General features: G+C 42.0%; 1 pseudogene; it reads left to right on the top strand.

Annotated features, from left to right (window-relative positions):
• Window positions 1–23870, top strand: part of LOC138467692 (extracellular calcium-sensing receptor-like) — a 77447-nt pseudogene that overhangs the window by 39401 nt on the left and 14176 nt on the right.

The raw sequence follows: 23870 nt of genomic DNA, 5'->3' as shown, positions 1-23870 counted from the left end.
TATCCAGAAGAACCATCTCTAGAACTTAGAATCCAGACTTCGGAACTTGTAGCAGTGAGGCCTGAACCACCAGCTGAATCCTTTTTCAGCAGGCCTCAAAATGTTTTGCAAATTATTCAAACAACCGGCCTGAGCTGTTTGATTCTGGCTAGAACCCTGTGCCAGTACCCAGAAAGCAGTGCTGTATCCAGAATCCACTTGATCCAGACCAGTAGAACCACAGATCCAGACCGCCATGCAGTGCCGAGTGCCAGACCAGACCAGCAGAGCAGAGCTGACCCAGAGAGCTGTGACTTCAGAACCACCCGGCAGGAGTCCAGTCCAAACCTGACCAGACCTTGATGGCTTATTTCAAATTTATAGTGTGAGTACTCAGCTAGAACTGTGCCAGAACCAATCTCTTAGTCTAAAATAATCTGATTCAAACCATTTTAACCTGTCCAGAACTGCATCATAGGAATCGTGTGTTCATTCTGTCATTTCAAAGCTGTAAAAGTGTCATTTTGTCATTCTGAAGTTTACTTTAATTTTCGAGAAACTACCTCCACAAAATCGTTCGCAAATTTTGAAACGTACGTGCTAGGAACGAGATTTAACTTTCCAACAAGCCTAAAACCGACTTTCTATTCTTTATAGTTATTTTGTAATCACGCTCGACGCACGCAACTAACTTGCCGCGAATTGAAAAATTAGCTCCTGTCAAAAATAGCCGTCTTTTGCTCGCAACTGCTGAAATCCGTTTTCCCTCTGATAATCATTCCTGAATCATTGCCAGTGTGACTTGAACTAATCTTAAATAGCTATCACCTACCCTGAACCTCCTACAGGGAATTAAAATCATTTTTAGCATATTTTTCCCTTTTTTGCATACCACATTTAAAAGTAGTTTTGCCTGAGTTTAAAACCATCCCTGTTTCTCTAAGCTTGCTAGGGGGGAACTGAAATTCGTATTGTATTGTGATTGTAATCCTGAAAACTGCGTGCTTTACTTCCATCTGCTTATATTGCATAGGGAGGGAGTGAATTGCCACAAGGGGAAAAGTGAACATATTATCTCTTGTGAAACCCTATCAGTTTATTTCTGTACTGCATTTTTATTCATCATTGAATTTCATTGAAATCATAAAAGTATTCTCAGCTACCTTATCCTCCCTGTACTAACTCCTAAGTAATTAAATCAGTGTGCTAGTGTAACATCATCCATTGTTGATCACTGTCATATGCCTAAGTGTGCTATCAAATATTAATTTATTCATAAAAGTGTGATATATATATATATATATATATATATATATATATATATATATATATATATATATATATATATATATATATATATATATATATTGTTTACTTTCTCAATAAACCTTTTAAAGTGCAAAACAAGCCTACTTCTTGGCTCAGTGAGGTCAGGGGGATTCAAAGAGAGGGGCGTTATATAAGGGTTTATCATCCAGAGTATAACTTGTCATAAAAATATATAAATAAGAGCTTCCCTTGGGCATCCCAGACGGGGCACTGACTTAGTGGGATTGCTGAATTGAAGTCACTTAACAATGGCTAGCCCCAAGCATCAATGCCACTTGATTTGCCTCTCCTTGTCTGGATGCCAGTTTCTATCTTTCCCACGTTTCCTCCACATTCCAGGCAATGTTGGTTCTCCAGCTATTTCTTTTAACAGTTCCCACTCAGATGATTTCAGACAGCTTCCCTTTTTCCCATTGTGCATTCCCTTTTAAATTCCCTTTTAAATCCGGGAGGATAGTTCAGCGGCAGCGTGCGCGTCTTGGAAGCAGGACGACACGAAGCAACAACAGGTTCGAACCCCGGGTCCGCGCTTAAAAACCTCTGGGTGTTTAAGCGCGTTATAAATACGCAACTAAGAGAAAAAAAAAAACAATTACGCAACTAAGAAAAAACAAACAATCCCTGTAACAGCGCCTCGATGGCTGTGTGAGCGCTTTATAAATGTTAAATAAATAAATAAATACATAAATAATCACACCGCAAATTAACTAAATGTGGATGTGACAGCTGATTCGCTGACTATTCTGGTTGGACATCTGTTGTCCTCCCCTTTTCTAATGGTTCCTTTATGTTCTAGGCATCCTCCCTGTGAGTTATAACTCCAGCCCTTTGAAATTGCATTTTTGACCACTTCAGGTACGACCATAAAAACTAAAACAAAGCAATTTCTTTTTACTTTCAAATAAGTCACAAACTATATGTTTCCGAAATGGTCTAATCATGCTGGACACAATACAGTGTGCCCATTTTGGCAAAAGGTTGCAGTTTTGAATTTTCATGATGTATTCAAACAGGGGAAAAGCCAGTATCACAAGATTGTATATACATTTAATATGCGACCATCTCCCCAAGTCTCTACTTTGTGATTTTTCTTCTTGGAAGCCATCATCACTTTTCAGCCTATAACATTAATTCCCCAAGGCAAATTTGTATCAAAGTTGTCACAACAGATAGGTCTTTTCACATACGTTTTTCCATGATAGCTGAATAATTTCTGTGAGAGTTACAGTTCTATAGAAAAGAGACAAAGTATGACCCTCCATACAATCCTATGCAAAAATAACGGCATGCATATTGTTTTCCTTCAATCAACTGCCATATTTGTGTTCCCAACATCTGTCTGTAAGCCTGGCCTCTGGCCTTCATTGACCCAAGACTGCCATAAAAGAACTTCAAATGTCTTTCTCCCAGGGCCAATGCCCATCTGCCCTTATCTTCCTTGAACAGGGGGTATAACTCTGTCCCCTCACTCAAGTGGTAGTCTCCAGTAACTTGTCACTTCTCATTTAGATCCTGGAATTCATCAGGAATCAACTTTTAATTCTATATATTTTTAATGGTTGACTTCCATTAACTGGGTCTTTTGTTTTCATAGTGGCCATCAGTTCACCACATAAAACCTTAGTCCGACACAAGCTCCATCCCTTTTCTTGGCTCTGTGAGCTTCAAAGATAGTCCCTGATATTCGGATAAGGGTGGGGGAGGTGTGTGGTGCCTGAACCTTGGAATCTCCTGAGAAAATATATTTTTGGATACATACCCAGAAAACTTGAATGTTTTAATGATGCAATTCCTTTACACATTAGCTTGCTTTATTATCTCGCATCATATCATCAACGTCCAACTTCACACTGTAATACACATTTCATTGCTTCAGGACAGGGAGTTTCCTCTTTAAAACGTTCCTTTCAACCCAAACTGCAAACTCTATACATTTCTGTGGCAGCTTTCTCTTTGGGAAGAATAATTTCAATGTCTCAATACCCTGTAATGGAAGGTAGGCCTAATTTCTTTTCAGCCTTGTCATTCGCACACATGGCATGCATAATTATAGTCTTCCTGGTTCTGACAACACTGCTGGTGTATTTGGCAGTGTTGATCGTTCCATGTTGGCCATTTAGTCTGCCAGTCAACAGTGTGCTTTCACATTACAGGGAAGTATTTCTGCCTTTTTTAGGCCATTTTCAGCCAGACGCAGTTTCCTTTTGTCCTTTATTATCATGTTATAAATAGTGTGAAAGGCAGGGGATGGTATACATATTGCCCTATTCTTCAATGGGGAACGTCCCGCTCTCTCTTCTTCCTCTGGGAGTTTGTGATCTGGTCTCCACCTCCTGATTTTAGGTTCCAAGGGTACAGAAAGGAACTCCTCCCATGATTCCCCCCAGATTCCTCTCCAGAGTACCAGGCGTCCTCCCAGGTCTCCACTTCTTCCGGAACCCAGGAAACTAATTTTCTAAAGAGAGGAGCAAAAAGAATTGTTAAGCATTTTTGTTTGAATCTTATTTCCCCAGATAACATTTCAGGATAAATTGCATTGCTTGTATTTCAGATTTTCAATAAAATAATCTTTCCTTTTCTATCAAACGTTTTAGATGTACATTTTATATATTTTAGTTTCCATCCGGGGTTCTGATTTTACCTTCCCTTTCTCAGATTGTTCCTCGGCCCAAAATTCATTGCGCTCCCCAATCAAGCTTAAAGCTAGTGTGGGATGACAGCTATTTAACTGATTGATAGGGATCAATTTCTCTTCCGTATATTCTCGTTTTGGGGTGCTAATCTTATAGACAACAGGCAATATTTTGTCCACAATCTCAAAACTACTGCACCAAGACAGAAGACATTTCTGTTCTTTGGTCTGGGGTCTCTGGAAATTGTACAGATACACTTTGTCAAATACCAAATACTCCCTTTTTGTGGTCTTCAAGTCATAGTAATGGGAGGGACTGCATGATTTATGGTCACGTGGACACTTCAGTTATTCGCAATTTTGGTGTCCCATAAGACTCTATTGATGTTTGAAGATTGAAGATTACTGCAAGTGGTAATAGTTCTGTGTGGAGGAAATGTCATCCACACAAAGTTAGGTGGTTTTTAACAAGTCTCTATTTTGAAAGTCTAAGTTTGGCAGTGCAGTAAAAGTAGCAGTAATCCTATTACAACCCTTTCTATACAACACCACACAACATTTAATGGGTCACCAAGTGTATAGTGGTGAGCATGTGCCATCCTTTCCCTTTTTGTTATGTTCATTTCTTTCCCCTTCTTTCCATACTTGGGGGCTTTTTATGCCTTTGCCCAGGAAAATAAAGATAGAGGGAAAGTAGTGTGGGGTCCCGTAGTAGCTTGTCTGAGTTTGTGTGCCTTTGCAGTGTTTTGTGCAGAGTGTCAGGAATGGGATTGCTGAACGTGTTACTCCTCACTTTCTGGATGTACCTACTAAAATAGGTGCTTATGGTGTCTGAAAAGAGAGTGAAGAGAGCAACAAATCTAGAATAAGGGGACGTGGATGAATATGCCTTGCTATTGAAACTGCACGACATATTACAGTTCTGATCTTGAATACATTCCTAACTTATCAGGTATCGTGTGATTTCGGTCATTTATTTAAATTGAGACTGAGGAGCATTGGTTCAGGTCGGTAAGCCCCTGTACGTAAAAATCAAGGAAAGCTGTAAGTCAGTATTGAGGTGCTTTATCTGAGATTTAGTTTGAGCTAACACTGTAACATAAGTTGATGTAGCTTTGCAGGTCTGAGTTCTACTCATTAGCCGAGATTGGGATAGGTGTTATTCAGGGAGCATGAAAGAGGGTCAGGATTGAGGTGCATTAGTAGAGCTGTGTCTGGGTGCCTGGTCAGGAATAGCAGGGGTTGATACACAAAGGACTGATGTATTAAATAATGGTGCAATGTAAACTGGCGTCAAGGTTGTAGTAGCAGAGCTGCCTGTGAGTCTTAGTACTGGGTTAGCAGGGGATGATGCTGACTTGCATTGAAAGAGCTGTGTGCAGGGATTTCACTAATGGAATATTAGTGGTTGATGCTGCAGCGTATTTGAGATCCCCAGGCCCACTGTTCAAGACACTAAGTAAATACTTTCCGCTGCACACCTCTGTGTAACCTATCATTGCAGAAGTAAAGTGAGATGTTGTCCATCCGTAAAATTTGAAGTAAACTCTGTGAAGACATGCTTTGTGCTCCTGGTTACTATTGGTTGTGCCTAATATAAAAATACACCACTGCAAAAAAACATTAAAACAATGCAATAGTGTGAATGCACTGGTAATAATGTGCTGATAATGTATGTGCCAATGCAGAAATTATAGGAGTAAATCTGGACTGGTTGTTTTACTTTCTCCATGCTGGGGATTAGAAACAAGGCTGCCGAGTTAATCCCCTTTGACTTTAATGGAGGATACTGCAACAGTCTTCGCATGAGGTCGGGCAGAATATTCCAGAATGGGGTGCAGCTGAAAATTGCTGCACTTTGGAAAATGCTTGAGCGAGGTCGCCTGAAGTTATACACGGAGGGAGTTTTCCCTTGAACCCCCCCTTTTGATGATTGGCAACGCGTGGGGACTTACAGTGGAGGCCCCTGACATCTGATCTGTTGGCCTATCCTTCCATGCTCAACCATACACAAAGACAATTTTCTGTGGGCTGTCCCATCAGTGGTCTCCAACCCATATGTGCCTTGAAGCTGATATTGTATGCTCGGCGCATGAGAGGAGAAGCCGGCTTGAAATGCGGGTGATGCATTCTATTCCACTCCACTCCATTGGACTGCTGCGCTGTGGTAGCCCAGAGAATAGGGCTATCTAGTGGATGAGATTGGATGTTCCAAGACTAAAAAAATGTGAAGTACCACTGAAGTTTTCTCTTAACATAAGTGTGTTCTCACACCTCTGGAGCTATAGTCGGATCCATTCTATGGATGGTATTGAGAGGCACTGGACTGCATCTGAGTACAGACACTTAGGGCCACTGTGTTAGGAGGTGGAGTCCAGCTGGGAAATCATACACATGTTATCTAAGGATCCCTTGTGTGGTGGCCTGTATTGGATTATCCGGTAGAGCATTGGACAGGCAAATCAAAACGCTTGGTTCAAAGGATTATATTTACTGTGATGAAGGCTTACCAGGGTTTTCCCAACTTTTCCCAAATAAAGTTGGTTGTCAAAATGATCTATTTTTCTGTTCAGATTTCCTTCCCAAAACCTTAGTTAGTATGTCCTTTGGTTTAATGTGACTCATCCTCTGTGAAGTATAGCTATTAAGGAGCATCGAGAGAGTAGGGAGCCACCCCAGCACTGGAATAGCAAAGGGTGCCATAAATTATGTTATATTATGCTATCTCGCCTCTGTATAGTGCCGATAGCACATTTGTATGGCGTCGAAAGGGCGTTTCCCTGTCAGAGAGACAATGTATGAGTATGATACAACATTCAGTAGCGGTAGACAGGAGCAATATCGGCAGGATATTCGGGATGAGGGCACGGATATAAAAGATTCTTTGGAAGGTATGAAAAGGAAAAGGCAGTGAAGCTATGTGTAGAACTGGAACAAATTAATTGTGGGACTCCACTGTATTGTAGGGGGTGTAGCACCAAAAGCAGAGATAGAAGAGGTTTAATCGGCACAGGGAAGTATGTCTAAAAATTACTCACTGCATGGTGAGCCTGGGTTGAGTTGAAGCCATAACCAAGAAAACACAGCTGGCAACACCCTTCTATTTACTTCCCTATACCCCAAACAACAAATGCTTCCTAAAAAGCAAGCATAAACACATCATATTTTCAGGTTTCCTCGATTATGTCATGGTTACCAAAACCCTAAGCTTGATTGCCCAAGGACAAGGAGCCTGTCTATGGCTTAGCCGTGGTCAGACATTTGAGCCTTCCACAGCGGCACGGTGAGCCAAGTCATGTGGAAACCTTGCCCAAGAAAACACACATGCAAAGAACCTCTACTTACTCCCCTAAGCCTAGAATGGCCAGGTTCTAAAGGTAGGAGAGCTGGAAGGAAATATGACCACATTTACCTGAGGATAGGATTTCGGCCACTGCTTTATTGGGAGCAGATTGAAGTGAAGATTAAGGTTCATTTTCGTTATGAAACTAAAATACATGGCAGGTGGCCAAAGGAAAGGGAGCTAAAAAGAGGATGGCAGATGTCTGCCTATGTCCTATAGGGCAATATGTAGACCATCAGCTGAAGTCTGTAAGGCATCCTCTTTTGCATTCAAGAAATGTGTGTTTGCATTGATATTTACGTGTTGGATTCAATGCTATTATTCTGTAAAGCTGAGGGAATAGATGACAGGGTAGGAGACATATGAGTTTATATAAGTAGATGTGTTGATGTTCTAACATAGTGCTTTGAAACCTTTTATTGGGATAATAGAACATAATATGCTAAGACAGTTTGGTGCATGACTTTTCAAACTCCATTGCCTTGTTCATCAAATGGTGGAAGCAGAATGATGGCAAGGAACAAAAGAAAACCGTAGCTGACTTCAGATAAAGCACTACCTAGCTGACTTCTTTCTACCTCAGCTGGTAGCTGTGGCACTGTTTACAACCCATGACAATATCCATCAAAATGTTCAAATAAAGGTTTGTCGAAATATCAGTGAATTCGAGTGTGTGTCTGATTTGGGAATTTGTAGACATGATTTGCTATCTATAACTGGGGAATAATAATTAAGCATTTCACAGTCTCTAAATATGTATCAGAGGACATTAGTTGAGAGGAGAAATAAGTATAAGGCATTTAGCATGGCCATCCTGGGTCATTATTGAGCATCTTGGGTCTATTTATCTGGACTGTTCCCTAAGGTTTTTGAATTATAAAACTCTAAAATAAAATGTATTAGTTTCTCTGTCCCCTTCCACACCCCTCTGATTCGCAGTACTTGACATTATGTCTCTTTTAAATTTGATGACTTCACTTGGCCTTCTAGGTTTGGCCTCCAGAACTATCAGTGGCTCCAGGCCATGGTATTTGCAATTGCTGAGATCAATATGAATGCTGACCTCTTACCCAATGTCACCCTCGGGTTCAAGATTTATGACTGCTGTTTTGCCCTGCAACTGGCCTTGGAGGGCACCGTGAGGATAATGACCGGGCAAGAGAGTCCAGTTGCGAACTACCTGTGCCGAAAGAAACAACCCATCGCCGGCATCATGGGGGATGCTGGGTCAACACGATCAATCCTCATGGCACAAGTCCTGGGTCTGTACAAGATGCCACAGGTAAGGATGATTAACTAGGTTCTAGTCCTCCAGTAATGGTCATGTACATACTGTATGTTTTTTGTGCAACGTAGTTTTAATTTCTGGCGCAATGGTATGCATACTCACTCAAGGGTCAAACTGTTCTCCCCACTTCCACTGTCACCGTCTGTACCACTGTTTGATTACAAACAACATAAAATGCAGAGATGCATTTCTAAATGCATCTCAACTTTTTCACCACTTATCTATCAATATAATTGCCCTTCAGAAGCGGTTTTATTTTACAAAATATGTTCCCATCTTTCAGTTTCATTGGGGAACATAGTTCAAACCTAAAACAGCAAACAAAAAATTACTTTTCTGTATAAATCCACAATATAAAAAAAAAGTCATCCAGCCTGGGCTCCCTTCCCTCTGCTATGCCTCAGAAATGTGCTCGTCCAAGATGGCGATCTTGGGTGACATGCTCTCTCATTTTGTAATGCACTAATAACACATCTACATCATTTACATATATTTACGCATTAACCCTTTCAGTCAAAACCATGCCCCAGCTAATCAGAGAAGTACATCCAACTTCACTTTCTTCCATATAGGTAATGCTGAGACAGTTTAATGGTCCATAAAGTGAAATATGATTATACAAACAAGTCATTTAATACTACTGGTTTATTCACTGTCTTTTGTTGGTTGGTTCCAGCCTAACCATTTTCATACTGTACTATTCATTTGCTGCTATCTAACACATTTGAATGTATTTATTTGACCGCTTCTAGCCAAAACTATTGTACACATTGGTTTAGTCACTACCAGCCAAATCTACTGTTCACTCTGTTTTGGTCATAACGAGCCATCACTATATATTTGTGATTTTTAATGACCTAACATATTCCTATTGTATTTGTGGCCATTTCTGGCCTATCATATTCATAAATGCATTTTCATGATTACCACCTACCTGCAGTCTAACTGCCCCTACCTTGCAGCTGTGTTCCCCCACACCTGTATTCCTTCCCTAGCCATCCTCTTTCTGTGCTTCATCTTGGGACTTTATGTATGCCCCTATGCAAATTTTCAACTTTCACTCTTTCTTTGCCTTCCACTGTACCCCCTCGTTCTCATTGCCCGAAAACAATACCTGGACACTACTAGTTCTCTCACTGCAACATCAACTACCCCTTATGCCTCCTTCCTCCTTCATCTCCCTACACTGATCTCACCCTGGGAGTCTATAATGCCCACTACCACTGTGATGAAATGTCCTTCCCCAGTGATCACTTTGATTGTCACCTCCCAATATATCTGTCTACCTCATCTCACAGAAACATGGATCACCGCTCACAATACTTCCACACTTGCTGCTTTGCACTTGGGCTCTGTCAAATGCTTACACACTCCCAATCTGTCAAAGCAAGGTGCTAGGGTCTGCCTGATGATTGCACGTACCAGTTCATCTGACCCACTTCCCCATCAGACGTTTGCCTCTCTCCCTCTGAATATTTATATTTTTACCTTCTTGTCTCTAGCCCTCTCCCTATCATTCTTTTTTTTTTAGTTTAGATATTTTATTATTAAGAATACATTGGCATATAAGGCGATATGATGGATACAAGAACATGTTATATATAAGATACAAGGTAAGAAACAAAGTGATTAATCTACAGAAGAATTACTAATGCAAAAAGGCCTCATATGCTATGACTATAAACTAAATACTAATGCATAGAATGTAAATTTAAAATTAAACTTATAGGTGTAAACAGTATATGTTATGAAAAATTCAACAAATAGCATGTACTAGACAAACAGAGACCAAAGGAAGGGAAGGGGAAGCGGAAATTATTTTTCAATAAAGTATACAGAAAAAACAGCAACATATTAATGTTATACTTTAAGGACTAGGTTGTACGTTTTCTAAATATTCCATTAATGATTTCTATTTCAATTCATGTTTACTTTGTGAGAAAGGGGACACAGCATTGCATTTCTCCATTCTGTGGATGTTACATACAGAATTCCACCGAATTCTAAAGTGCAGACAAAACTCCTTCCAATTAGATGTGATAGTTTGGATAGCTATTGCAATTGAGAGATCGAGAAGGTTTCTGTTATACTTATCTGAAGCAGGTTGAACAGCTGAGCTGCCCAAATAAAGGAAAGAGAAATAAATATCTTGTTATATATGAAAAATGGATTTAAGGGTACTCCATGCAACTTCCCAGAAAGATTTAACATGGATACAATTGAAAACAATATATCTGAAAGTACCTCTTGTACATAAACAGCTCCAACCGTTTTCATCTTGTGAAAGACCACCTTTAAAGATAATGAACAGAGTAATAAAGGCCCTATGGTGGAAAACATATAAAGTCTGAAGCAAACCTCCCAAAACAATAGCTTTAGAAATTATCTTCCATACAAGAGGCCAATTTAATTGGGTGTCCGACAAGGAGCAATCAAGTTTCCAGGCATTTTGAATATTCCATGGCACTTCATCATCTGATAATATGTGTTCATATTTTATAGAATATTGAAGCAGTGAAATGTTAAATATGCTGCACTTTATTAGCTTGATAAGTATAAACATTGTGTATTAACAAGTAATAATTTACCACAATAACATCAATCACAGTTAGGTATTGGTGCATACAAGTCATAGGAATATGATATTTGGCTACCATATTATTAAAAGTAAGAGGCATCCCTTTAACAAAGAAGTGTCCCACAAATGTAATGCCCAGAGAGAGCCATGGCTTCCAACATATAGCTTTTTTATTGATCTGTATCAGGGGGTTCATCCAAATATATTGAGAGACAAATGGAATTAGTATGGGAGTAGATGGAAGTAAATATGATCTGGGATAAGTAATGGTGGTGATGATACTGTTACTGGTGGTGAATCTTTTGGTTTCTTTGATATATGGACAATCCAATAGGATGTGGGGGAAAACCATTGCTCTCTCAAACAAAGCCAATTTGGTGGATTTAGAATAGTGGGGTAAACCACAACTGAGCCTGGCGCAAAACAAATGCCACATGGTATTTTTTAAAATCAGGAAAACCAACTCCTCCATCTCTTCTATGGGCTTTAAGTTTACATAATAAAATGTTATGTTTCTTTTTTCCCATAGGAATTTAAGAATATATGAGTCAAGGGATTTAAAGAACAATGCAGGAAGGGATATAGGAAGCATATATAAATGATACAGTACAATTGGAGCAATCAACATTTTGATAGATTACAGCCTTCCCCACCATGATAAAAACAAAGGGGAACATGAACTAGTAAAGTCTTTTGACTTTAGACAAGCCCTTGCAGTATTCTGTTGTATAGTGTCTATATTAGAAGATCGTATAAAGACCCCTAGATATTTCATACCAGTGGGACATCATTTCATTCCAAAATGTGAACAGTGATGTTTGCAGCAGTGCACGTTCAATGGCAAAACATCTGATTTATCAATGTTGAGTTTGTATCCAGAAGCTAAAGAAAATTGTGTGATATTATTGAGTAAGTGATTCAGGCATGAATCAGTAACATTCAATAGAAGTAAAATATCGTATGCATAGGCAGCAGTTTTAACTTGATTAGAATAAAGTACCTTCACCATTGAAATAAAAGAGTTAGGGATGCCATGCCATTAAAAGAGCTTTAAACATGTAATTCCACTCTACCCTATCAAAAGCTTTTCGCATCGAGCACTTTAGCAGCAAAAGGACTAGTAGATTTTGTAATGATATTAAGGATATTTGTGAAGAGTCTGATATCTGCTGAAGAAAACCTCCCCTTGGCATAGCCTACCTGATCATTTTTAATTAAATTTGGAAGAAAGGGATTTGATCTATTGGCTACATTTTTTGCAAGAATTTTGCAATCGGTATTAATTAGTGATATGGGTCTGCAATTTGGGATTCATTCTGGATCTTTGTTGGGTTTAGGAAACATAATAAGCATTCTTCCAAAAAAGACCCCTTAAATTTGTCATTGGAGATAAAGGAAGTATAAAGTTCATAAAGATTGGGTACGAGAAGATTTTGAAAATGGTCCAAAAAATCAATCGTGAAGCCATCTGGGCCTGGGGCCTTTCCTTTTTTAAGATCTTTAATAGCTTCATATATTACATTTACATGTATAGGGGAATTTAATGTTTGTAAATTAGTGTTAGTATATGAATTGTGATGTATATTGGTAAGGAAATTGGATGCATAAGTACTATTAGGTGTTACTTCAGAGGTATATAATTTTTGGTAGAAATTAGTGAAGGCTTGTCTAATTAGTTAAGGATATCTTTATCCTTAAGGACTATGTTTCCATTTTGATCTTTAATAATCATAATCCTAGCTTTATCTTCTTTAAATTTGAGATATGAGGCAAGTGATTTACTGGATTTATTGGAGAATTGATAGATTTTTGATTTGTATTTTAGAAGATTGGTACAAGAATATTGCCGTGTATCAATAAGGCCTAATTTGGAGAAAAGATTAGTGAATTATATATGGGAGGTAGATTTTCTAAAGCATACACTAGGAGCCTCATTATGATGCGGGCGGAATGGGTTTAATGGCGCCGGTAATGGTGCAGGTGCCGTTAAACCCATTCTGCACTATTATGAGGATGGGGATTGTCCAGGTCCGGTTTCCCTGAATGGGGAAATCACGGGCCCTCCTAGGTCGGAATGGCCTGGTATTTCCCCATTCAGGGAGCCCGGACCCAGCCCCGAGTTTGGAGGCAGCCATGCCCGTATTAAGAGCATGGCTGCCTCCAAACTCGTGTTGAGGCCCTGGATCTTTTGTCAAGAAGAGAATCCATAATCTTGTTACAGTTTCCACACACAATGAGATTTTTAGGGCACTATTTAAACATATGATTTCTTATTTGAATCCAAAAAGTAGGTAAGCATTAGTGGGACCATATACATTTAAAACAGAGTATTCAGTGGAATGAATAAGGAGCTTAACTAAAACCCATCTTCCCACCTCATCAGATTCTGTTGAGATTAATTTGCACTGGAGGTGTTTATTAATAAGGGTTATAACTCAACTTTTCTTTCCACTGCACTCGAAAAGACTTGGCCATTCCATAGATGCTTCAATTTGGCAGCTTGCAGGTGTTAGACATGAGTCTCTTGTAAGCATGCAACTGATAGTTTAGCCCTATTGAAATGAGGTAGGATTTTCTTCCATTTAACAGGGTTACGAAGACCCTTAACATTCCACAAAGTTATGTTAAGACTCATACGGAGCATTCACAGGGATAAATGTACACACATAGTCATAATAAGCAAAGAGTTGCATAGATAGACTAATGGGAAGGAGACAGGAGGAAAAAGGGGAGACAAACAAGGCAGACATGGAATGTTGTAATATATATATAAGAACTCAAAAATAATACTGAAAGTAGTGGCTAACTGGAAACAGCCACTCCAAACCATGTCAGAGTTAAAACAATAAGTAGTAGGCTGAAGAGCCAGATCAGGAAGCACTCATCCAGAATCTTGCTTCGGTGGTAGTATCAAACGGTAGACATAATTTCCTGTGTAAGATGTTTTTTAAGTAGGTTGTCTTGATGTGTCCATTTCTTCTCTTCTATGGTTTTGTATAAAGCACTGTAGATCAGCTGGATCTTGGAATGAGAATGAGGGCCATTGAGAGTGACTTTCAATGAGGCTGGATGCATAATTCCACATCTGGCATTTAGTTGCCTTAGGGCTGGTCTAAACATCAGCAGTTCTTTTCTCCTTACTGCTGTGGCATTAGAAACGTGAGATATGAAAATCTTATTGCCTGCCCACGCAAGTTGTTTTTTTTTTGGACATGGGTATAGTCCAGTATGGTGAAGATCATAGTTCTAGGAGCACTCCGAGAAGGGTTTTTATGACCCACACGATGGGCCCTTTGCATATTTAATTGCATGGAAGACGGAAGAGCAGAAGTATCGAAAGCATATGTTATAGGAAGTGGCTAGGATTATCATTTTCAATGGTTTCCGGAAGGCCAACAATACGTAAGTTGTTCCTCCTACTACACTTTTCTAGGTTTTCAGTTTGCTTTTGGAGGTATAAAACCGAATTTCCTAGAGCTGCCCCTCTTCCTATGACATCCTCCGCATCGCTCACCCTTCTTACGGCTTCATTTAATCTGATTTCAAATGTAGACAATTTATCATCCAGCATTTGCAGCTTGGCCATAGTAGCTACCATGTAGGGTTTGAGGGATTTGATTTCATCTAGAATAGCTAGCATGACAGGGTCTTGTGGGTCATCTTTGGGCGTAGGAGAGTCACTTTTATGCCTCTTAGGAGCACTGTTGGAGGAAGTTGTTGCTCAGTCCTTGAGAAGGCAATTTTTTTAGGCCATGCTGATGTTGTGTAAATGGTGCGCTATGAGAGCAGTCTTCAGCTTCACACTAAATTTATGAGTCCTGTACTACATAAATGATGTACTTTATTAAGAAATACAGCCTATATAATAAACATATTAATCCATGTGCCTACTAGCTTGTAAAGCAGCTTTTTACCACAGGGGTATTTACTTAAGATAACAATAACATCAGCACTTTAATAAACTTCTTAATATGGCACTTCAGAATGCCATTATTCAAACCGAAGTCTGTTGTGTCACTTTTTTATTTTTTGCAATATGCATTCAGGTATCCGTATGGGTTTCTGTGCAACATGTGTAATATCTGTGCAATGTTGTCCACCAATGTATAATTAGGAAGTCATATTTTAAGCTCTGTTTTCCATCATTAGATAGATGGAGCAGAGTAACATAAGAGCAGGGTTGAATACATTATGGATCCAGATAAGGTGTTTTGAAGAATGCAATTTCTAGTAAAAAATTGCTGCAGGAGTCTTTAAAACACTCTAAAATAATGAATAGGCAAACCGTTTATGTTTCAGTGTTTAAACAGTGCTTTTTCTCTTTGAAGATAGACTTACTTTCACTTGTGCATAAAATCGTTCCCCTTTCTATGCGCGGCTCCTTCACGTCGCGTCTGCTGACCAGCTAACAGAATGCAACAGCTTCTTTATTTACTCTGCATCAGTGCTTAAGGCCGCACTTTCCGGCTCCAATGAGGAAGCTCCGTATAGAAAACAGGAGCGCCTGTGCACGTCGGAAAACACCACACCACTTTATGCTTCTTTGAACCAGGAACAAGCGTATGAAGTAAATTCTTGCTATATTTACATTTTAAAAAACACAAAGGGATTATCATAAGAACGCAGAAACTGGAGACGGAATCTAGGCGTCCATTCCGAAACAGCGCTAAGCCACACCCCCCCTCCTGATCATTTTTAACTGCAAGCCGCGGGGCAGGGCGATCTCTCTGTTCCCTAATACCTTCCGCACTGGTATGCCAGCCATACCCATCCCAGACTTCAACTTCTCAAACATGAATACGGCTCACCAATTTCTACTTGACTCTGCCCACAACCAGCCTCCTTATATTGCGCTTCACCTTAGCTTCTCTCCTCCATCTTGTTGTCTACCTGATAAATTGATCCTACACCCTCTGGCCATTACCTCCTTCATCTCATTATCTCCTTCCTCCTATAATGTCTGTTCCCGCTTTATCATTGAATCCACATTTAAACTTGACCTCATGGGGCTTTTTGTAGACCACATCAGGTCCTTACTCCTAGCTGTGTCTATGCCCCTTGCTAACACCATTGAGCAGGCCTCTCTGGATATACCGGTGTAGACCCACATTAAAGGGGCTTTAGCTACATTTAGTGGGTTTGGACAGAACGATCGTATCTGAAATGTCGAATGCACGTTTAGTGCGCATTTGGCATAGTAGATAAGATCTAAGCCCATAATACCGAAAAGGGGTGCAGACTTGCCGGGGTGTCCCCTGCACCCCCAGTTCGGTATTATGGTCTGTGGGGCTTGTGGGTGTGTCCTCCACATATATTATAGACAGTGCTGAGGACTAATAGCCAAAATCCCAAAAGACCAAATAGCAAAATGTGGGCTAGTGGGCTCTGTGAATTTGTAAATCAGTCTTTTGGGATCCAATATTATAACGTACATTCTACTATGTACATTGCAGAGTTTCTTCGTGGAACCATACGTAATAGCTTTACATAAAAGCTACATTCATGGCACTCACCTCCCACATCCTCCAAGCCTCAGCAAGTTAGATAGATACCAGGTACCATACGTAATAGCATTGCATAAAAGCTACATTTATGGCACTCACCTCCCACATCCTCCAAGCCTCAGCAAGTCAGATAGATACCAGCTACCATAGCTCCAGGCCAATTAAAGGTTGCAGGTGCTGGCCTCAGCTTCCTGACAAAACAGAGAACCTCAATGACTGCTTGCAATAATGCAGTAGAAGACTCTCAGCCAAGGTAATTGTGTGACCTAACATTGAAGAGACTACCTCCTACCAGTGTGAAGGTTCCTGAGTTCCTGGTAGCTAGTCCCATCAACAAGACCTTCAATGTGGTAACATTCATTGCCATTTTCCTGTGTTTGCAAAATGACCCCAGGCCCCTTTGGAAGTGTCCTCATATTCGAACGTTTGCCCCAAAAGAACTGTGTCACATGTAAACATAAGGACTGTGCTAGGAATTCCCCCCTGTCGCTGGAACATCTGTAACCATAGCCTAGGGTTGGTGTTCCTGGTCGATGTAAAAGTTAAAAAGAAGTCATACCAGTAGGATTTCCTAATACACCTGTATCTCACTAAGGCCCATCTATTAGGCCTTAGCTCCTGTTTGAAGCTCAAAAGTAAAGGACCCATACCATTGTTTTTTTTTTTTTTTACTTGCCATTGAAGTGGAATATTGCCCATATCCAATTGCTGAGGCAGCAGAAAGAATGTCATCTAGAGGCCATCACCCTTGGTGTTGGAATATTTTGAAATTGTTAACTGGTCAATAAGAATAATTCATATTCCATACGTAACCCCTCCCAGGAATGCAGATATTAAGATATTTTCCTTTAATCATGAATGCTGGTGATCTAAAAGACTTTACTGAAAAATCTCCTTGGGCCAATCTACAAGGGAGATAGGACATTAATGGGATGCGTCCATTATAGATCCCTTTTTGAAACCGGTAAGCATTTTGGAGCCTCCCCGGGAAGCTGAAATGTATGGAGTCTCCAGGACAGTATAGAATACATAGTCTAGAACGTGGTCAGAGCAGATCCCATGCAAATAAGTATCAAAGGGACAGAGATCTGAACCTGGAGCTATTGTAGGGCATTACGAATATGATAACTGTTTAGACCTTTGCTTTGTGGTGCCGCAGTATCACCTAGTGCTTGGGACATTCAGATCATATAAGTGCAGTGAGGGGATGTTAATCGAAGATACACATTTTGGTTCTGCAGTTTCCATCTTAGTGAAAAAGATTCCAGCGTGAAGTGCTTGAACAGTCAATGGGTCTTTGCTGTTCGGCCCATCTACTGTTCACTTGGGAGATCCAGTGAGGAAAGTTTAAAGTGCTTTGTGATCCAAGCAATGGGGCAGATGAGGACTGGCAGAGTGAAAGCGGGCACAAACAATTCAAGCCCGCCTATTTCAACACAGGGAGAACACTGAAGGGGCAGTAGTAGAAGTGGGGCACACAGCACACAAGGGACAAGTGCTTACCTGACACACCTCATTATGGTTCGGGAGGCTTACTGGAAGACGGAAGGAGCCGCCTGCATTTGGGAATGTTTCATTTACATCTCAGGTCACGTCAGGTGGAAGAAAGCTTGATAATGTTCCAAAATGTGCAATAATGTCGGTTATGGTAGAATACACACCATGCTGGGGGCAAGTGGGGAAGGATCAAGCCCCATCGTCTAGTGGGAAGGCATGCTTGAATAAAGATGACTTGGCCCTCATTACGAGTCAGGCGCAAAATTGCTGATGATTCTGTCATTCTGGTAGTACCGTTTCCGGCAAATGTAACAACAGAATCACTGGCACTTTACAACCCGGCGGGAGCGCGCAACCCACCTTGCTGGAATCAGTGTCAACAGCATGATGGAAAAACTGTCAAAATCAACAAATGCCGGTGTTTCTGTAACAACAAATGAAATGCAGGTAACAACGAGTAAACAACGCAAAGACTGGCAATGGGGCGACCGATGATGGTAACACTGGCAACGGAATCATCAGGACCAGAAGCAGCATCATCGCAGGAACTGGAAGCTCGCTTGCAGACCTTTTCCAAAACCCAATCCATATAAAATTGCCCACTAACTGTAGCCATCCACTCACTGAAACACTGGCACCATGTCAGGGTCAGCCAAGGCATGTGTCCCTGAGTGTCTGTCAGCGGAAGCCATGCTTGTCAGAGCTAGAGCTAACTGTGTTGACAGGTAAGGGTAGTATAGCTCAGTGGCAACATGCTCGTCTTGGAAACAAGACGACACAGAGCAACATAGCTTGGACCTGGGTCTGCACTCAGAAACCTCTTTGCTATTAAGCGCGTTATAAAAAAATAATTATAATTATACAATTGTGGGCAATGCGGATTAACTTTTGCCACTAACTACCGGTGAACCAGCCCACATGGAAAGTCAGCAATACCAGAGGAGGTGGCCCAGAATGTCTCGGATGTTCGCCCTGTCCCCCTCCTCACTAAAGATTGCCAAAAGAGGTAGAATGGCCCCCGTCTCAGAGTCAGGAACGTGCTCTCTGCCCACCCCAAGGAATCCCTTGCAACCAGAGGCGTGATGGCATCCACACTTAAACTCATGTCCTGGGAGGAGACATGCAGCCCAGCAGTGCTGCACATGAAAGGGATCGAGGGAGAAGGAACAGCAGAGGCCAGGTCTGGGACGCAAGCAGAGGGCAGTGAATACGAGCCACATCAAAACACAAAACCTGGGTTGACTGTGAAATGCACCACACGCATCAAGGAGTCAGGTCCAAGTGCATGACACTGAAAAACAACTACTACATGAAATGCATGTGCACACACATATGGGCACATGAGTATTGGTCATGTGCACAAAAATACAACATGAGAAGTTGCACATACACATAGCACACACCAGAACAAGGGAGCGTGGCAGCACTAAAACCAACATGCATCCAGACCACACACACATGCACACATGCATCATAGAAGCCCTGACAACCAGACACTCCGGCAAAGTTTGTATGCAGTACCCTCTGGGACCACTACACACAACTATGACTACAGTTGTAAGCAAAAGCAACCTTTGGTGTAAGTCTGTACTACATAGTTTTTGGTAGCAGAAATGAGCAGCCAGGCTTATCTCAAGAGGGGACGGTGAGCTGTAATGATGTAACACAGAGGTCTACAATCAAAAGTATTCAAATAAACTCTTACACTCAAGGTTTCTTGGAAAAACACGTATTCATTTATTTCACAGTCAGTTAAAAAAGATTCACTATAAGGAGGTAATATATATCACGCACAAATATACTTCAGTACTTTACACTTTAAGTTCTTCAGGCACTTAGACTACTTAGAAGGAGGAGCAAAAATGGCATTCAGAGTACTTTGAAGTAGGAGCAAAAAGGTATAGGTTAATAAAACATCAATAAAATAAGATTACAAATATTCTTAGGCAGTGCAAATATTTTGAGTTCACTGGAGGAGTCAATTCAATGCAATGGGTTAGGCCAAAGTCAATGGGCTAAAGTCTTGGATAGGATAAAGCAGTTCTGGTCGTTAAATGGAAATGTCTTTGCCAATGTTCTCAGAATTCGTTTGTAAAAGAAAGAATCATATGTTGGGTCACAAGCTGATTAGGCCTGCAAGTTGCAAAAGTTTCACACACTTTCACAGTGAGAGGTAAGTTCTTTCGGTCAGGTTTTCACAGTACCTTACAACGAAGAAAAAGATGCAGCTGAAGACTTCTGTTCCTGGCAGTTCCTGTAGATCTTGTTGTTCATGGCCATCCAGTCGTGGGGACAAGAGGGAGGAGGTTGGGCGACTCCTGCACTACTGGGACTGGTTAAAAAGCTAGCAACTGGCAAATCTTCAATTTCGGTAGCTGTAGTCAAGCACAAAAACTGGTGTCTGTCTCCCTGGTTTTTCGGTTTCCTGCAGCACTCTGAAGAAAATACAACCAGCTCCGAGAATGGTATCCACGTGGCTTAGTGTCGAGTTGATTGGTCCCACCATCGCAAAGGGAGAAGTACTCCTTGCAGTGGCTTCTCTGTCGAGGAAAACGTGGTGATTAGGATCTGCAGCAGAGCTTCACCGGGCAAACCAATGGTCCAGGAGTTGCAGCAGCCGTCCTCTTCAAGCTCGTCTTCGGTTCTTTCGTTCCAGTGGTCGACTCTGCCATCCAAGGCAGGAGACTCGCCTTTTATTCAGTTCTCTCCCATTCATTCCAGCCTAGCTGCCACCCACCCAGCAGGGTGGCTGTCCTTGCTGGACAGTCAGCCAGCCAATCAAGTCAGAGTGCATTTGGTTCTCCTAAGAGACTAAGCACAGGGAGTTTCGGGCACCTCCCTCACTTCCTACCCACCCCAGACACTCGGGCGCCAGAGGAAGTCTTCAGTCCTGAAGCCTGCCAAAGGCGTAGGAACAAAGGGACCAAACCTGGTTAAGCGCACAGAGACAAAGTCTACAAGGATCTTTCCAAAACAAAATGGCAAAAAAAGAAGACCGGGATCTGTTTAAACAAAGGGGGCTCAGACGCCATCTTGAAAAACATGGCTCCCACGATTTAACCCTACCGGTGTTCGTGGTCGAGAAAAATCATGGTAGTTCTTGTAAAACCACTGCCACCAGCCATTTCGAGAGGAAAAGGTAGCATTTAACTGCTACATGAGTTTCTAGAACCAAGGGGATACTAAGTAACCCCTCCAGCACTCTATTGTAAGATAGGGTGTGCTGAGTCTAGGAATTTAAAAATAGTAGTGAAGTCAATTACACTTTACTTTCTCTGGGAAGGTATTTAAACCTTCGGACAGCCTAAAAGGCTTCCCTGTGACACTGCACTGAAGGGGCTGTGTAACACAAATAAACAAGATGATGCCTATGGAGTTGGTTAGACTCCATAACCAAAAGAAACAAACATAGAAAACATATTGAAATGAAAGGTTCTAAGTCCCAAAGTTTAGCAAAAGAGCTGCAGGGCTCTAAGGTAGAAGGAATTGGCACATTTATGAGAATTCTCCCTAACACAGACACAATGTACAGGCAGAATAAACCCAATGATGTATCTGTGTTTTGCAAGTCCATTGAGGTGACACAGAGGTGAATAACTGTATGCCCATCTCTTCCTGACCAGCATATCCTCTGACAGCGACCATGCTGGACCTTCAACATCCCAGCCAGTCACGCAAAAGAAGAGAAGCACACCCTGTGGCATCACATCACAGCCGATGCCAGCAGCAGCGGTGCAGACCTAAGGCCCTGTGACTGTGGTCCAGCCACCTGCCCCTGTAGGGCAGCCAACTGTCAGTTTGGCCCAGTCACCTACCCCTGCAGAGCATCCCTTGGACCGCCAACACAGCCAGTTCCCAACCAACATCAGCAATCATCACATCCCGGATCATCGGCAGATGTAGATGCTGTTTATGAAGCTGAGGACAGCACACACGGCTACCCGGCCCACATGCCATACAACAGGCAAACCTTCAGCCCCTCCAACCTACATAGTCCACCTCCACCATACGTGACATAGATGCATGCATCCACAGAAAAGAACAGAGGGATGAAGAGATGGCTGACCTGGTAAAGCAGCAGCTAAGGAGTCCTATATGATGCAGGAATGTGTGCTGGCCAGAAGCCAGCACTGTGCCCGTGACCTTGGCCGCACTACCTCCACAATGGTTGTGCTAGCACAGCAGTTCCCGGGAGGGCTACTAGAGCATGTCAGCTCTCACGGAGTCCCTCACCCATGCTCTGCAGGCTGACCTGGACTTCAGGGATGACCGGGGATCAGACTCCACTCTCCACCGTCACCACAACAGCAAGCTTACAGCAGGGAAGCCGAAGGTGCCGCTCCCAGTGGCTATCCGGGTCACCCAGACAAGTCAAGGTCCATGACATCCAAAAAGCCCAGCAAGTAACTGTGAACCACAGCATTGCTGACATTATATGAATCGTGGGTGTGTTTCAGGAGGGTGTGTTTGATAAGGGTGTGTTTGGGGAGAGAGTATTTTGGAGAGGGAGTGTTTGGGGTTGGAGTGTTTGGGCAGGGAGTGTTTGGGGAGAGGGATGGGTGCACATGGTGAATTTACCTTGTTCAAAGTAACTACATGCATATTGTTATGCTCATAAATCAATGACTGGACATTGGTGTGGTCTGCTTTATTGGTGCTGCGTGCCACATGCAGTGAGGGGCATGGGTCATGTGCAGTAGATGGGTGGTCAAGAGAAGTTGTAAATGTCTTCCTGACGGGATACACGCTCATCCCTGACATCCATGTGTACGTGTCATTGCATGGCTGGAGCTGCCTCCCCATCTCCATCATCTTCAATGTCTGCTGGTGGCATGTCCATATCCGGGGGAACGGGTACATTTGTCTGATGCATATATTGTGCAACATCCCACAGGCCAGGACTATCTTCCCCACCTTCTCTGGCCTATACATGACTGATGTAGGCATCAAAACAATGTCTTGAATAGTGCAAAGGTCTGCTCAGTAGTTGTCTGGTTTTGAATGTGTGCACGATTGCAGGCCACTTCCCACTGAGTCTGTGGGGCTCTCACAGTGGTCATTAACTATGCCAGTAGTGAATAACCAGAATCACCTGTAAGGGATGGGACACAAGGTGAGCCATTACAGGCCTGTGGCTGGACAAGGTTGGCTCAATGAATGTCTGTGTGTTCGACACATGCATCTGGTACTGTGTACTAGCGGCCTCATGCACCTTGCTGCACCCTGTGATAGCCACTACTGGACATGCTGTCTCTACAGGGTTTTAAGCACCTGGGATGGGTCCTGTGGGCAGGACTGGACTGGCCACCGTACTGTGAGTCACCCATATGCCTGTGTGTCAACAATGTCCAGGTTGGTCATTGACCTGCCCCTGCCATGGCTGCGACTGTACACAGTGCATGGCACCCACAATGCAAGTTTCACTGTCATTGCCTTGCATGTTCATTGCATCTAGGCTCACATGCATGGAGTGCCTGGAAGGCCAATCCCCACTTTTGTCCCAGTGTGGCTATTCATGAAATTGGATGGATGGGTAGCCCCTCTCCCTTCAGTTCCCACTGGGATACCAGCCCTGTGCTATATTGCAGTGCCGCCATAGCACACTGTGTATGCACTAGTGAACACTGTGCAGTGCATGGAGTGCATTGGCGTTCAGTTTAACATTGACATATGATGTGTGTGGGTGATGGTGCACAACAGTGGGTTTGAATGTTACTGTG

The sequence above is a fragment of the Ambystoma mexicanum genome, chromosome 1p (genome assembly GCF_040938575.1).
Source record: "Ambystoma mexicanum isolate Mex_15411 chromosome 1p, UKY_AmexF1_1, whole genome shotgun sequence".
Taxonomy (NCBI): Eukaryota; Metazoa; Chordata; class Amphibia; order Caudata; family Ambystomatidae; genus Ambystoma; species Ambystoma mexicanum.
This window is presented reverse-complemented; position numbering and strand designations above follow the sequence as displayed.